This window comes from Vombatus ursinus, unplaced genomic scaffold (assembly GCF_900497805.2).
Source record: "Vombatus ursinus unplaced genomic scaffold, bare-nosed wombat genome assembly UNPS02009205.1, whole genome shotgun sequence".
Taxonomy (NCBI): Eukaryota; Metazoa; Chordata; class Mammalia; order Diprotodontia; family Vombatidae; genus Vombatus; species Vombatus ursinus.
The window spans coordinates 11,547,259-11,563,867 of NW_020948983.1; the positions used below are offsets into that span (position 1 = coordinate 11,547,259).

General features: G+C 37.5%; 1 protein-coding gene across 3 annotated transcripts in view; it reads right to left on the reverse strand.

Annotated features, from left to right (window-relative positions):
* The window catches only part of MXI1 (MAX interactor 1, dimerization protein), a 101,448-nt gene that overhangs the window by 26,316 nt on the left and 58,523 nt on the right, over window positions 1–16,609 (reverse strand). The window lies entirely within an intron of this gene.

Here is a 16,609-nt window from a genome sequence, read left to right on the forward strand (position 1 = left end):
CATGCCAAATTATTACTTACTGAATGAATGTCAAACTAAGCAGTTTAGATGACTGCAAAATGTAGGTAATGGAAATCCACTGAATATTTTTAAGCACGGAAGTGAAATAATCACAGAGGTGTTATAGGAAGATTAATATTATAGTTGTGTATATGGGAAAGACTGCATGAGGGGACAAACTAGCAATAAAAGCAATGAAAATAGCCATGAAGCTGGGTTGATAGTCCAGAAATTAGCAAGAAAAAAACATAAACTGCAATGTTGTCTTTGGAAATGGAAAGGGTAAGATGAATGTGATAGCTACTAGAAACGAAGAAATCAGCAAGAATAGGTGACTAACTGGAGGTAGGGTAAGGTATAATGAGAAGTCAAAGTCAACTCTAAGATTTTGAGCTGGGTGGCTACAGAAACAGGAAAGTTAGGAAAAACAGGTGGTTTGGTAGGGAACAAAATGAGTTGTTTCTAATAACCCTTAATACACCCACTCAGCAACCCCTTGCCCATAGCCACCATGATCTGAGGTTTGCAAAAGAACTCAATTCTGCCCCCTTCTTCCTTGCACCATAGAATACCAAAATGCCCAGGCTGGGACTACAACACAACAGCACTCTACTGTAAAAGTATTCAGCCAGAAAACTGAGGAACAAAGGGCAATGGAGTAGGACATCAGAATGTGTGATACTCCACTTGGGCTGATAGAAAGGGGACTGCCATCCAATTAGAGCTGTCTTTGCTCTTCTGAAGTCACGTTGGGGCAGAGACCAAGGCTGGCGAAATATCAGTTCCCCAGTGTTGAATGAGGCTGAGACAACTTTGAAGTTCAGGACCTGGGGTAACCACCATCAAAAAGAAAAGGAGTCAGAAAATGAGCAATAGAGGAACATAAGGGGAAAATGACTGAAATTACCAAAAATACCAGGAAGAAGAAAACTTAGCTGAAAACTTCAAGCATAAGTAGATAAACCAACAGGGACGTTATTAGTAACAGGAGAAAATATGGTCTCCAGATCTAAATGAGCTAATCCAGAGCTAAATAAGTGCTGACATTAATGAACACATATTCTTTCACATTTATTCAAATAAAAATGAATCAACCCTGATGAGGTAAAAGACCCTGTAGATCTCCAAGAGAGAAAGGAACCACAGCAAAATGTTTCTGAATGATTTAAGAGAGTAAATGATGAAAAAATAGAGGAAATGGGTACAGATCATTCTTCTGAGTATTTTGTTGGTAGAGGAACAAGGGACAACAAGAGTAGGGTTGTTTTGTTGTTAGATTTTTAAAGAGTAACTAAGGCATATTTGAAAGCAGAGGGAAAGGAGCCAGTGGAGAAAGAGAGATAAAAGATGTGAGGTACAAAAGGGATAACTGATAGAACAGGAGGAAAAGGGGCAGCTAATTTTGGGGGTGAGCTGGGTTAGCTGAACTCTGATCTTTTTGAGATGACAGGACCACTACCTGTTTTGTATTTCCTTGGCTAGAAAAAGGGGGAAGTTACTTAACAACATATTATCATGTAGTAATTTTGCATGGACTATTACAAATTACCATGCCATTATGAAACTTCATGACTAGGAGTAAGCCTGGGATTAGAGGAACGGCTCAATGAGCTTGGCCCAGAGAATACAAGTGGGGAAATCCCATCATCAACTTGGGTGTGTTCCAAAGAGAAGACGCCATTCTCATCTGGCGCCACCAGATAACAAGATACATTCAGGATATGGGGGGGGACAGAGGTTAGGATGGGCAAGTCTAGTCCTGGACAACTTTAGATTAGAAAGCTTACTTGCATCTGTCATTCTGGGACTGGGTAGATTTTTTTAAATATACACTTCTAATTATATTAACATATTGTATTGTTTTTGAAGTTGTATCATTTCTTTTTCCATTGCAAGTGAACCCTCTTATGGTCTAGAGTGATTATGTTGAGGGTAAATGGGACTAGAGGTTAGAAAGAATTAGGGCACCTAGACAGTCGTACCAACTAAGGAGAGGAGAGATAGATAATTAGGACCTAGGTGCAACAGAGCTCTGAAAACAAACCAAGACAGCTCAGAGGCCATTAAAGACCAGGAGATTCAGTGATCTTCATTGAGGTTCAGATAGCAGGGAAGTTAAGAATAAAGTGAAAGGTGAAACCGCTCAGGCCAGAAGGCAAATATTCCATCTGAAGGTGTCCCTGAAACTGACAGCTGGTCAGAGAAGCATTATTAAGGCCCAGGGTTGGATTTTTCATCCTTTGTATAGGGTCCTGAGGAAAGTTTGTGAAGATGGAATGAAAGTCACCAGTAGAAAGGTTAATCTTGGAAAAGAAGAAAAGCAGCTCTTCAGAAGCAGGAAAGGTGGGTGGGAAAGCAAAAATCTTAATAGTGAAAAGGAGATCTTCTTTAGTAAAGTAGGTATCAAGGTCAAATGCTAGAAGTAAGAAGAGGTGGAGGGGGGGGGCGCTGAGGAACATGGACAAGGTTTCACACAGCCATTGTGAGGAATGCAACAGAGAGGTTAACATTAAAAAAAAAAAAAGGAATGCAGCAATGAAGGTCCAACTGAAGTTAACATTAACTTCTAATAATTTCATTACTTTCTCCAGCCAAACGTTCACAGGAACCTGGGAGCATAGAAAGATGAGGGTGGGGTTGGCACAGGTGGAGAACTGGCAGAAGATCAAGGTGGGTGAAGACCTCTAGAAGGAATGGCATTTGTTCTCTGAGCAGAAAAGAATAGGGAGTTAAAAAAACAAACTGGCTTTCAGTTATTTCCTCCTTCAAGTTGTTTACGATCAAATATTTAAAATAAGCTCAGGCTTTCCTTCCCCAAGTTGTGTGTCACAGCAGTGTGATGTTCCCTCCTGGGACAGTATACATCATCTGGTGATCCTTGGGGCTTGTTCAACTGAATGATACAATGCAGCAGTATAACAGAGATACAGTCAGGAAAGCTGATTTCTGGGACTCAAGCAAATGTAGGCTACTCAGAAAACAGAGATACTTTGGAAACATGACCACACAGCTAAAGCATAATACAGTTTACATATCAATTTAAGTTATATTTCCTTGTGTACAACTAGCAGGGTTTGTTTCGTTTCAAAGAAAAACTTAGGAATTTTTAAAAAAATTATAATTAAACCACTCGCAACTAATTTTTGTGCATGTCAAATATATGACTATATGAATATACAAGAAAGTATTTTTAGTTTATCAGCAAATAATTTAATTTTAGATAAAACCCTAGTGTTTTTCAAATATTTATTACCAATCAACTTGTTAATAAAATGGGCCCAAGGCACTGTAGTTCTAGCACTAAGTAATACAGATATTTTACAGCATATTTTTCCTAGAGCAATCAGCTAGAGTATAGAAACTTGAGTATCAATGGGTCTCTGCTTCTGAAGCTAATTTTCCCCCCAAATTACTTATCAACTTAGCCCTTTCTTTCCAAATACAGTTTTCTTTTTAAAATTGAGAGGGGGGGAAAGCAGAATTCATGATAGCTTAGGCTTCCAAAATGGTTCTGCTAAAAGTTATACCTGCAATTACTGAAGTTGGAATTCATAACCACAGAAATTTAGAACTAAAAGGGACTTTGGAGGATCATATAATCCTATATACCCACTCCCACTGAAAAAGCAGTGGTTCAGGAATTAAAGTGACTTAGCTCTGGTCACATGGCTAATTAGTAGCTTTCAGAAATAAAACCCAGGCCTCCCGATTCCAAACCTAGTGCTGTTTCACCATAGTGCCTCTCTTCAAGGAAATGACTAATATTTTATCCCCATAAAATTTTGACCTAGCCCCTGAAGTGGAATCCAAACATTTCTTTTGAAAATATGATCTGGGTGGGGTAGCTAGGTGGCACAGTAGATAGAGCAGCAGCCCTGAAGTCAGGAGGACTTGAGTTCAAATGCGACCTCAGACCAAACACTTGACACTTACTAGCTGTGTGACCCTAGGTAAGTCACTTAACCCCAATTGCCTAACAAAAAAAAAAAAAGGAAAAGAAAAAAAAGAAAAGAAAATATGATCTAGGGGCCATCATATTAAAATCTGCTGCCCTTCAACACTAGCTGCCTTAAAAAACAATATAACTTACAACTAAGAGGTTTTAAGTCCATTGAAACTCAGCTTTTTTTTTTTCAATTTATGCAGCATGAAAACAATGAACTCTATTTGTGGTTAAGTTCTAAACTAGTTATTTTTTAAGTAAGTTTGTCTTCATATATTATTGGTTAGCAAGTATCCAGATTAAGAAACTATGCTCCCATTAATTCATCCTCTCTTAGCACTAATAGCTTCCCCATGTGGTTTTTCACTAGTGACACCCATGGGTTTTTGGGTAGTTGTTATTCAACAGAGTAAGTGGCATATGCTAAGTAAGCATGAGATAACTATCTTTTGCTAACTAGATATCAAGGTAGTTTTATGGTCAGGGTCCCCAGATTTCTAATTCTTATATGCCTAAGAGAAAAGGAATGTCTCTTGAAAGGTTTGCTTAAGGTTCCAACCTCTGCTGACCTTGTAACACAGATTCATTGTAGCTAAGTGCCTTTGTGCTCAAGACTTCAAGTAGCTCTCCACAAGACCCCTTGGGGAATACTAAATAGCCTAGGGAAACATACACAGAGCCCTAAAAAGAAAGAAAAAGGCAGCTCATCTGACCTCTGTAGCTATACTGATCTGTCAAAACAAAGTTCCCACTTGTCTCCAGCTCTCTCTGTGTTCTCAAGGATTATCCTGTTCTGCACAGGCTGTATGACCGGGGATAGTCTCATAAACAGCAGTAAGGAAAACCCTGCTTCTTTTGCCTCTTATGTGGTAACTGCAGGCAGCCCCAGAATTGAAGTGAGCCTACTGACTGCTGCTGCTGCCTTCCCATTTCCCATAGCTCTACTGTACTGTTTTTCTTTTTGCATTAACACCTATCTTATACTAAGCATGTCTCCAGAAATGACTGAAAAAATGCTTGGGAAGTCCCTTCTTCGCTAAAAAATGGTTGGAGTCATAGGAACACAGAGTTAGAGATGGAAGGGATCTTTGAGGTCATGCCGTCCAACTTCCTCATTTCATAAGCAAGTCACCAGAGGCCCAGAAAGTTTCTGCCCAAGGTCACACAGGTAGTAAATGGCAAAATCAGGATTCAAACCAAGGGCCTCTGACTCCAAATCAGGACTCTTTCCACTGCTTCTATACTGCTCACCTTTCTGCCTGTCACAATGTTCTAAGTTCAGCTGATGACTGCTAGAAATCAAGGCCTAGATAAAAATGGGGATTTCCTTAAATGGAGAACATAAGTTTGAGAATTGCTACTAAATTTGTGGTGAAAAAAAATCCATACATACATCATTATTATTATCAACCATTCATTGTTCATTAGGTTTATGATTATTATTTACAAATCAACTAATCCCATCATATTTCTAAAGAAATTATAAAGACAATTTCCTTATACTTCAGAGTTACTGATCAAAGACTGTTAGTATTTTTCTGCCACACAAAAATTAAAAACTTCAAGGCAATAGTAGGAGTATACAGTTTTATGGGTTAAACACAGTCCAAAAAAGATATATGTAAATTAAACCTCTGAGCATTGATTCATATTTTGAATGTACTGGAGTATTTACTATTAAAAGGAATTCTCTTATTAATTTTCACAATAATAAGTAATAATTTTCTGGCTTTTCTTTAGTGTAAACTATTTTCATATTATGTTTTCTTAATAAAGTACACTTGTAGAGTTATACATAATAGAGCAGCATTTCAATAGAAAAGCATGTCAATAAAGCTGATAGATCTTTGCATACACCTTCCATACAGAATCCCTTCCACCAGTTATTTAAGGTATGATGTGACTATGGATGCTCCAGAGATAATTACAGCAAACTTACTTTTTTTTGACCTAGCACCTGGGGGTCCATTTAGATCTAGGTCTCTGATTCTCCTCCAAGGCGTGAGTTTAAGCACTCTCTAAAACTAAAAATCATGTAAAAGGCAATTCTTTGTTGTTGTTTTCGTTAATTTATTTTCAGTTTCCAAAATTCACTTCCACAAGATTTTGAGTTCCAAATTTTTCTCCCCATTTCTACCCTCCCCCACCCCAAGATGGCAGGCATTCTGAATACCCCTTCCTCCAATCTGCCCTCCCTTCTATCAACCCCCCCCCCCTTTCTCTTATACCCTTCCCCTTCTATTTTCCTGTAGGGCAGAATAGATTTCTATATCTCATTGGCTGCATATCTTATTTCCCAGCTGCATGTAAAAACAATTTTTAACATCTGTTTTTATAACTTTGAGTTCCAAATTTTCTCCCTTTCTCCCTCCTCACCCACCCTCACTGGGAAGGCAGGCAATTGGATATAGGTTATACATGTGAAGTCATGCAAAACACTTTCATAGTAGTCCTATTGTGAAAGACTAACTATATTTACCTCCATCCCATCCTGCCACCAATTTATTCTATTCTCTCCTTTGACCCTGTCCCTCCTCAAAAGTGTTAGTTTCTGATTACCCCCTCCCCCAATCTGCCCTCCCTTCTATCATCTCCCCCTTCTCTTATCCCCTTTCTTCGTATTTTCTTGTAGGGTAAGATAGATTTCCATACCCAATTGAGTATGTATGTTATTCCCTCCTTAAGCCAAATCCAATGAGAGTTAAGATTCACTCATTCCCTCTCACCTCCCCCCCCTTCCCCTCCACTGTAAAAACTTTTTCTTGCCTCTTTTAGGTGAGATAATTTACCCCATTCTACCTCTCCCTTTTTCCTTCTCCCAGTTCAATCCTCTCTCACCCCTTAATTTTATTTTTAGATATCATCCCTTCATATTCTGTTATTGTTTTTAAAGAAATTGAAAAAAATATGCTACAATATGCACTCTGTTCATCAGTTCTCTCTCTGGAGGTAAATAGCATTTTTTATCATGAGTTTTTTGGAACTGTCTTGGATTGTTGTATTGATCAGAGTAGCTAAGTCTTTCACAGTTGATCATCGTTACAATATTGCTGTTACCATGTACAACGTTCTCCTAGTTCTGCTCACTTCACTCTATATCAGCTCATAAAAGTCTCCCCATGTTTTTCTGAACCCATGACCCTTGTCTTTTTTTTTATAGCATAACAGTATTCCATCACAATCATATATCACAACTTGTTCAGCAATTCCTTAATTGATGGGCATCCCCCCAATTTCCAATTCTTTGCCACCACAAAAAGAGCTCCTATAAATATTTTTGTACAAATCTTCCTTTTCAAAAATCTCTTTGGCATACATACCTAACAGTGGTATTGCTGGATCAAAGGGTAGTCACAGTTTTACAGCCCTTTGGACATAGTTCCAAATTGCTCTCCAGAATGGTTAGACTAATAGTTCACAACTCCACCAATAGTGCATTAATGTCTCTATTTTTCCACATCCCTCCAGCATCTGTTAGTTTCCTTTTCTGTGTGAACAGGGCAATTCTGAGAGGGCTTTGGATTATAGAATATGACATTACTGTGTCTCTGAGGCAGCCTCTGTAATTTTGCAGCACATGAGCTAGGGCTGGGGTACTAGTGCTGATATGCTATTTCTGACAAAGGTCAATGTTGCTGAAGCTTCATAAATGCTTACAGACAACTGCAGTGGCTTGATGGAATAAAATGCATTTTAGAAGTACTATGTTATCTTGGTTGTGCTGTCTCAATTAATCATAATACTTTTAATCTATAAAACCTGCTTGTTACTTGATCTTTGGTATAACCTTCAATTCTAATTATCAGGTGCCCATAATTGCACTCTAATGGCTATTTTGAGGTTGATTACATGTATGCAGCATTTCTGTCCCTTTAGAAAAACAGCTAAATCCTTTTGTAAACAAAATGAATCAGTTACATGTTCCTGGCACATAATAAATGCTTGTTGACTGACTGGTTTTGACAAAAAAATGAGGATGCTAAGCATTGTTTTCTGTTGTTCATCCTCTCGGAGAAATGTAGCATTTCAAAGTTGGAAATCTAACTCCCTCATTTTTCCAGATGGAGAAATGGAGATTCCAAAAGGCTAAGTCACTTTCCTAAAATTAGGAAATGTCACAAAGTATACACAGTTAATTTATATGAGGCCACATGATGGATTTCAGAGTCACAAGATCTAATTTTGAGTCATTTTATTAAGGATTTATTAAACCAGACACTGTGTTGAGTGCTGGGGATACAAAGACACAAAAGAAATGGTACCTGCCTTCAAAGGAGCTCACACTCTTTGGAAGATTCTAAACAAATTATTACTATTATTATGATCCAACATTGTTTGTTAGAAGTGAAAGTACACCGTGTTTGGAGTCAGAAAACTGGGGATTCCAACATTGGTTCTCCTATTTACCACCTGTGTGACTTTGGCTAATCACTTTAACTCTCTAGGCATCAGTTTCCTCATCTGTAAAATGAAACGGTTGGATTAAATATATTTCAAGGTTCCTTCTATTTCTAAATCTGGGCTAATTAGCCAGATTCTGTCAAGCGAGTTAACTGCTCCTTTTAAAATGTTTTCTAAGGCATTGTTTTGGACCACACTAAGACACTATTCAATCCTTTGACATAAGACCCTATAACTCAGCATATTCAACTGACATATTATTGACCTAAAAGAAGAAAAGGCGCCTCTCTAAATACTTATCCGTTCTGGTGACTCACTTAGGCAGAGTTTGTCCTAGAGGCCTCTTAGTGTTATATAATTGGGATCAAATATAAAATATAAAGTGGAGTACTACACCCAGCTTCTTTATTGACCAAGTCAGAGAACAGGCTTCACTAGTTATTTCACTGGCCACTAAAAGGTATTTTAAAAATCTCTTCTAATTCACCCTCTCCCAGCCCTACAACTGATCTATATTGTTTTGCTGTTTAAGATAACAAATTTTACTATCTCCTACTTTAAGCTGATAAAAACAATTCCACCTCCTGTCCATATAAAAGCTTGTTAATATGGATTGTTATTGTATGAATCCTTCAAATCTGCAACTAGAGAGTCCAAAAATTAGTCTTAACAATCTCTCTCCATCCTCTTTGATGCCATTTGTATGCCATTTGTAACTCAAACATTTGCTAACGATAAAATGTTGCATAAAAATCACATATGAACTCCGTCTAACCAAATTAGAGAATCACAAAACAAAGAATGTAAAAGTTGAAAGGGACCTAAGAGGTAAATTAGTCCAACCTCTATCTGGCCCACAACCTTTTCTAAAACATCCAACACAGGTGGTCATCCAGCCTAATCTACTTTTGGTCACCTCTGTTAGGAAGATTTTCTTTATATCAAGCCGAGTACTTCTACCCACTATCCCTAGCTGTTCTTTGTGGGACCAAACAAGAATAAGTCTAATCCCTTGATCAGAAGATTGCAATCATGATCTCAATAAACTCTTTATCTTCTTCAGGCTAAACAACCCAGTTCCTTCAAATCATTCTCATAACAAGGTCTCTATGCTTCTCATCTTCTTTGTTGTTCTGCTCTGGTTGTCTTCCTGCTAGTCTATGTCTTCCTAATACAGAGCACATATAATTGTACAAAATATAGTAGATGTAGTCTGACCAGAAAAGAGTATAAGTGTGACAATTACAGAATCCTGTATTTGAAAGGACAGAGGCAGCATGGAATAGTGCAGGGGTCCTTAATCTTTTGTGTGGCATGGACCCTTTTGGTAGCCTGGTGAATATTACTGACTTCTTCTGAGAATAATGTTTTTACATGCATTAATACAAAGGATCACATATGGAAATCAATTATATTGGAATAATTATCAAAATTAATTTTCTTAATAAGTTAAAGGACCTTAGGTTAGGAACTCCTAGTATAGATGGAAAAACAACAGGGTTAAGAGGCTAAAAGTCTCATTTTGAGCTTTAATTATGACTTTTACCACCCATGTATCCATGAGAAGGTCAAAATTCACTGAGTGTCATGGTCCTTATTTATAAAGTAGGAATAATAACGCATATGCTACCCCCCCTCACATGTTGGAAAAGCCCTTAGGAAATGATATCATGTTATATGAACATTAGCATGGTGGAAATCAGTGGTGACCTTAAAGATAAATTTCTAAGGAATAGCAGGAATGGAAAGCAGATTACAGCATTTCAAGAAAGGAAAGGGACCATGTTTCATTAGTCTTCATTTCTAATAGTTCTGAAAAGTGTGCCTCCAAATATTTAAACCAGGGTTATCTTGTACATTAGTCAAGCAACTAAGAACTGACAAATGACTACTGCTTCAGGTGAAATAGGAAATGTATCATCTTCACAAGGACATTAACACTTCCAAGTGTTAATGCCAGGCCAGTGGACTTTACCTTCCTCTCTTGTTCCTGGATATGATACTTTACCACCATGGAGGACTAATAGAGAGCCCTGACTGCCCCTGAGTTGGTTAGGAGCATTAAGTTCAGGCTTGTGAGTGAAGTAAAAACTAGCAAGTATAATTATGTGAAATTTTCCTCTGTACTAAAATGGTGAGCAATAGAAACAGGTTATTAGAGCAAGCTGGAAGGAAGTTGTTATTTACAACTGTAGATAATACGTTCAAGTAGCAAACTTGCTTTTTATTTTAAAAGTTATTTTTTTCTTTATGCATCTAGAATAGTGTTAATAGATATGGTCAATATCATGTTGGTATACCAAAACTCCGCTTTCTTTAGAAACAAGAAAATCATTTAAATGCCATTTATATTTTTTAACCACCACAGTGACCATATCCTTCCAATAAGGACAAGATTAAGGAAATTAATGTAACTATCTCTGCAGTCCTTCCAACACAAAGTAACTAATCAAGTATAGTAATCACTTACTGGTTTCAGTGATATCTTAAATGGTTCAGTGGGGTTTTTAAAAATCTCCCACTCATTTGCTCCATATGTCCCATTATCAGCTAAATTTCACAACTACATCTTGAAACATAGGTTTTTCAATTTTGTAACCAAATGTATAAGAAAGTCTTAGCTTTTGCTCAGCTATAAAGGGTAGCAAATATATATGTTCTTCTAAATCCAGAATGCCATACAGTATTTTCACTCTTAAAGCTAGATGGTCCATTTTGAGTCTAGGATAGATGTGAATTTGGTAGAACTGAAACTTCCTAAAACCATTAGACTCAATACTACAGTTCTGACAATACACCCATTGATGGTCTTTAGACTCAACTGTAGTTAAACTTCAAAACAATAGTACTGGGGGCAGCTAGGTGGCACAGTTGATAGAGCACTGGCCTTGGAGTCAGGAGGACCTGAGTTCAAATCTGGCCTCAGACACTTGACACTTACTAGTTGTGTGACCCTGGGCAAGGCACTTAACCCCATTGCCTAGCCCCCCCCCCAAAAAAAACAGAAAGCAACAACATAAAAAGGAATAGTGGTTCTGCTACCACAATTGAATAAGAAAGTCTCAACAGAGAAAAACATCAAAATCTGGATGTCATAATTGAGGTGCTGTTTCTCCCCTCTGAAAGCTTTGCCAATCTAATCTTATTTTTCTTAATTAGCATAAAAATAATCAAACAATTTTGTAGCGTATACACATTGTTATATATAAGTGAATGTTATTTTAATACATCTTGTATTAATATAAAGAATATACTGTCAAATGAAATAAATTCTGCCCCTCCTATCAAGTCATTCTGATTGACTAGGTGATGTTTGTGGCATACAAACCATTACCAGTAAGGCAAGCCAAAATAGTCTATCAAAATATCTGTTCAAAACAAAGTGTCATAATAGGATCATAAAATAATAGATGTAGAGCTAGAAGGGGATTTTGAGGTCATAGGATCATAGATTTAGAACTAGAAATTACCTCAAATGTTAGCTAGTTTGACCTCCTCATTTTACAGATGAAGACACGGAGGCCTAGAGAGGTTAAATGACCTGCCCAATCCCACAGGCATTAAGTGGCAGAGTTGGAACTCGAACCCCGACCTTCAAACTTTAAATTCAGTGCTCCTTCCACTGTACCATGCTGCTATAGAAGACACACTTAAAAACACACTATATTCATTATCATGGCCAAAGTATTGGTTTATCCCCACATATTTTTAATATACAAAATTCTATCATCAAAAATTGTGGGGTAATTAAAAAAAAAGGATATTTATTTCTCTCTACAAACCTACACCTTCTAACAATGCTCACTCTTCACAAGTGTTTGTGTGGGGGAGATGTGTGAGAAGACGGAAAAGGAGTAAATGGCTCATATGAGGGGCACAAACTCTGAGAGAAATAGTTTGCAAAATTACCTTCCCAGTATGTTGCATAGAATTCTAATGGTCTGAAAGAGTCAATATACCTCTAGAAGAGCAAATGATTGGTTCTCTTTGTCAACAGATTCACAACCAATACAGCAAAGTCCACTCATTAAATTTTCCCATAAAATTTATACACATTTTATGGACCCATTACTTCTGCCACCCCCCCCCAATAGAGAAAATTCTTTTAATATTTGCAGCAGCAGTTCTCAAACTTTTTGGTCTCAGGACCTCTTAACACTATTAAAAATTGAGAACACTCAAAGAGCTTTTATTTATGTGGGTTACATCTATACATATTTACTTTACTAGAAATTAAAATCTTAGCATTATTAGTAAAATAATTTTGACCTCATAGATTCCCTGAAAGGGATTTGGGGACCACCAAAGATTCCTGGACCACACTTTGAGAACTGCTGGTTTAGAATAACTAGTTTCTTTTTAAAAAATCTCAGGAGCTTTTACTGTATTTTTTTATTTCTGGAGATCAGGTCAGTCACTCTAAATACTAAAATTGTCTATGTCATTGATTACGGAATCAATAACAGCATGTAGGATCCATCCTTTGCATTGTTTCTCAGACCAATCCTTTCCTTTCCATTTCCAGGGCCACCTCCCTAGTTCAAGCTTTTACATCTCACAGTAAAACTATGACCACAGCTTCCTAACTCATCTTCCTGCTTCCAATCTCTTACCTCTCCCATCTATCATATATGCTATATGTCAGATCACAGTCTCTGAAATAAGCCTAAGTTCAACAGGAAACATACAGCCTGTAATGTAGTGATGTCAAATAGAAAAGGGGTAAATAAGGATACCTGCAGGCTGCATATTTACTTAGAAAACCACATATTAACATTATCTATGTTCTCCTATATTTTTATTTATTTTGTTAAATATTTCTCAATTATATTTTTATCTGATTCAGACTGCACTCAGGAATGCTGCTGCAATGTGTGGGAGTACTGTGTGTTTGACATCTTGAGTGTATACTACTGCAGATTGAGATTCCTAAAATACCACTTGGTGATATACTCCAATGTTGAAAAACCTTTAGTTGGTGGGTCACCCATTGCCTACAGGATATAATCTGAACTTATCCTGGCCTTCTGGTCACTTTGCTGAGCCCAAACTGATTTTTCCATCCTTATCTCCCACTTCTCTTTGCTCCAGCTAAAACTGTCTATTCACTATTTCTTGCTGTGCTTTCTCTGTCTCTATACCTTTACCACGTAAAGTACTATGTATTGCTTGTCAGAAATGCTTTACCTACTGCTCTCTGCTCATCTAAATCTTAACCAACCTTCAAGGCTTAGCTTTAATCCCACAACTCTCTGAAGCTTTTCCTGACCCCAGCTAGAAATGGATTTTCTCTTCTTTGAAATCGTATAGCATTTATCTGGGTGATTCATCTGCCTGTTATCATTTATGATTAGTTATCATTTCAGCTTTTGCATTTTCTGTATAGTAGGTATTCTACTCATCCACACACACACACACACACACACACACACACACACACACACACACACACACACACACACCCCCAACAAGTGCCCACCATAGAAGAAATGAGAGGCAGCATAGTTTGTTGTTGACCTGACCATGGAGTTAAAAGACCTGGGTTCAAATACTGCCTCTGATCATATACTAGCTGTGTGATCATAAACAGGTCAGTTAACCTCTCAGCACCTGAGGTGACTCTTTAAGACTAATTTACAAGTGAGTTGTCAACCTGCTTTGATGGAAGAAACTTCCACATTGGTAGTTGCCTACACAGATAAAATCATAGGTCTGAATAAAAATAAAAGGAAGAAAAGAAAAAAAAAAGAAACCCTGTGCGAGATGCTGGAGGAAATGCAAAGATTAAATAAAAACTCAGTCTCTACCCTTGTGGAATTTAAAATACATAATACAGATATATGACAGAGCTGGTTGAATAGTTTTACCCAAATAGTAGCCATTAATCGTGTGATGTTAACTTGTAAAGAAGTTTCTAGCAGAGGGCACAGGAATCTGTGCTTAGCCCTGCGCTATTTCACATTTTTATTTCTATCCTGGATAAAGGCATAAATGACATTTATCAACTTTTCAATAAATCTGGGAGGGGCTAGCAAGTCAGGATGCAAAAACATCATGGCAGGCTAGAATATTGGGCTGATTCTAAGAAAATGAAATTTAGTAAGAATAAATGAAAAGGGTTATACCCGTGTGCAAAATACAAACTTTCCAAATACAGGATGGAGGAGACAAGGTTAGAAGCATTTCATCTGAAAAAAAGATGTGGATGTTTTATTGGCTTGCAGGCTCAATGTGAGTTAACAGTATGATATAGCAGCCTCAAAAGCCAATGAGACCTTAAGCTGCCTTGAGAGGAAGAATTAAGGAGCAGAGTTCTGCTACCTTCTTTCTTGATCTCACCATGTTTGAAGCACTAGGTGCATTGTAGGCACCACAGTTGGGTAAAGACAATGCTAAACTAGTGAGTGTCCAGAGGAAGGCCACCAGGGTTAGATTTGTTCTGGTTGGCCTCTGAGAGCAGAACTAGAAGCAATAGGTAGATGTTTCAGAGGCAGATTTGATGTGATATAAGATAGTTAACAGCTATGCAAAAGTGGAATGGATTGCTTCTGGAAGCGATAGCCTTTGTTGAGAAGAAATTTTTACTCATATAAGGTAGACTAGATTGCCTCTGAAGTTTTTTACAACTCTGAGGTTCTATGACACGTGCAAAAATAACTATAAATATGTGATAAGCACATTAACAGGCAAAAGCAAAGGAGCATGTGATGTCAAAGAGACAAAGATCATTATTACCTAAGTGGGGGGAGAGGATAAAGGAAGGTTTTATGGAGGAGGTGATACAATTGATTACTACAGAAAAAAGTTCAAAACTGGACAAAATCTCAAGGGGCATAAACAAGTCCTCAGAATGATGATGCTTGTCATCTATTAGCCACTCGCCTCCTTTATAATATACAAAAGCTTTCAGGAACTTTTGTACTGCCTAGCTAAGCATTTATTTCTTGCCCTGTGTCCTTATTTGCCCTCTTCTCCCCCGCCCCCAACAGCCTGCCAAAGTTGTAATCAGGGTGAGCCTTTTGTTTCACTGGCATGACAGCTATTAAGGCTGAATGGCCCCTCCTGCAATCAGCACTAAGACTCCTGACCATTAAAGTCCTGCTAAAGTTGTTGACTCCTTCCAAAACATCATCAGTAATTTGAATTAAGAAAATGAAAAAGCAATGAAGCATCTAAAATCTGCACTGAATGGTTTATTCTCTGGCAAAGGAATCAACTGCACATTTGAGCCAAATAACCAAGGCAAATTCTTAATTCAAAATCTGAAAGACCAGCTGAGCTCACCATTATGCTTTGCATAGGTTTCAGAGCAATCAGTGAATCAGTCAATCAACAGGTATTTATTAAGCACTTAATATATCTACTAATCAATGAGCTAAGCACTGGTCATAGGAACAGAGGCAAAAAACAATGCCTGTCCTTGAGCAGCGTACATACTAAGGACTGCAGTTTTCAGAAAGATTATTTCCTCATGATTTCCATTTCAGGGTTTGTCAGAACATGCAGGATCTTCAGAAAACTTGGGTGACTAATTCCTCAGATGAACAGATGTTTGAAAACACTTTAAAGCACAAATTGGGTGTCTTGGAGAAGGGTATGGAATAGAACTCTCAAGGTCTACCTGAGCTTCTAAACGAACTCCTGAAGCTCTGTTCACATTGCTCTGTATCTTTTGGCACTGCTTACGAACCAGGGTAGATTGCCACAGTTTGCCTGCTCCACCTAAGACCTGGCCCTGAAGATGTCTACTAAAAATAACAGCTGGAATTTATTTTAATGTTCTCAAAGTCCTGTAAATACATTATCAAATGTGAGCCTATATACCACTTCCTCAAGGTCAGACCTTGGGCTTTAGCAATCTTAAGGGTCTGCCTCAGATAACCATCTGGAAATTGTGTTAAGCCTTTAAACCATCTACTCTGCTGCTTGCTAAATTCTGAATCAGACGAAAAACACTAACAGCTTTATATGCAAGATTTAAAAACCTAGATAAAAAGAAACAAACCAATATGAAGTTAGCCATATTAAAAATGTACTTTCTTTTGAAAGCCATAGAAACAAGGATATCCCTTTCTAACACATTAAGCAAATTTCTCCATTGTTGAAAGTACCAAAATACTCAACTGTAAAAACAACAACTAAAAATGTTGCAATTGTAAAAATAAGCTGTTTTAAAAAAATTCTGCCCTTTCTTGTTGGCCATTGACCAAAATTAAGTCCCATTATATTTATGTCTATCACGACATTTCTTTGCATTAAGATCAG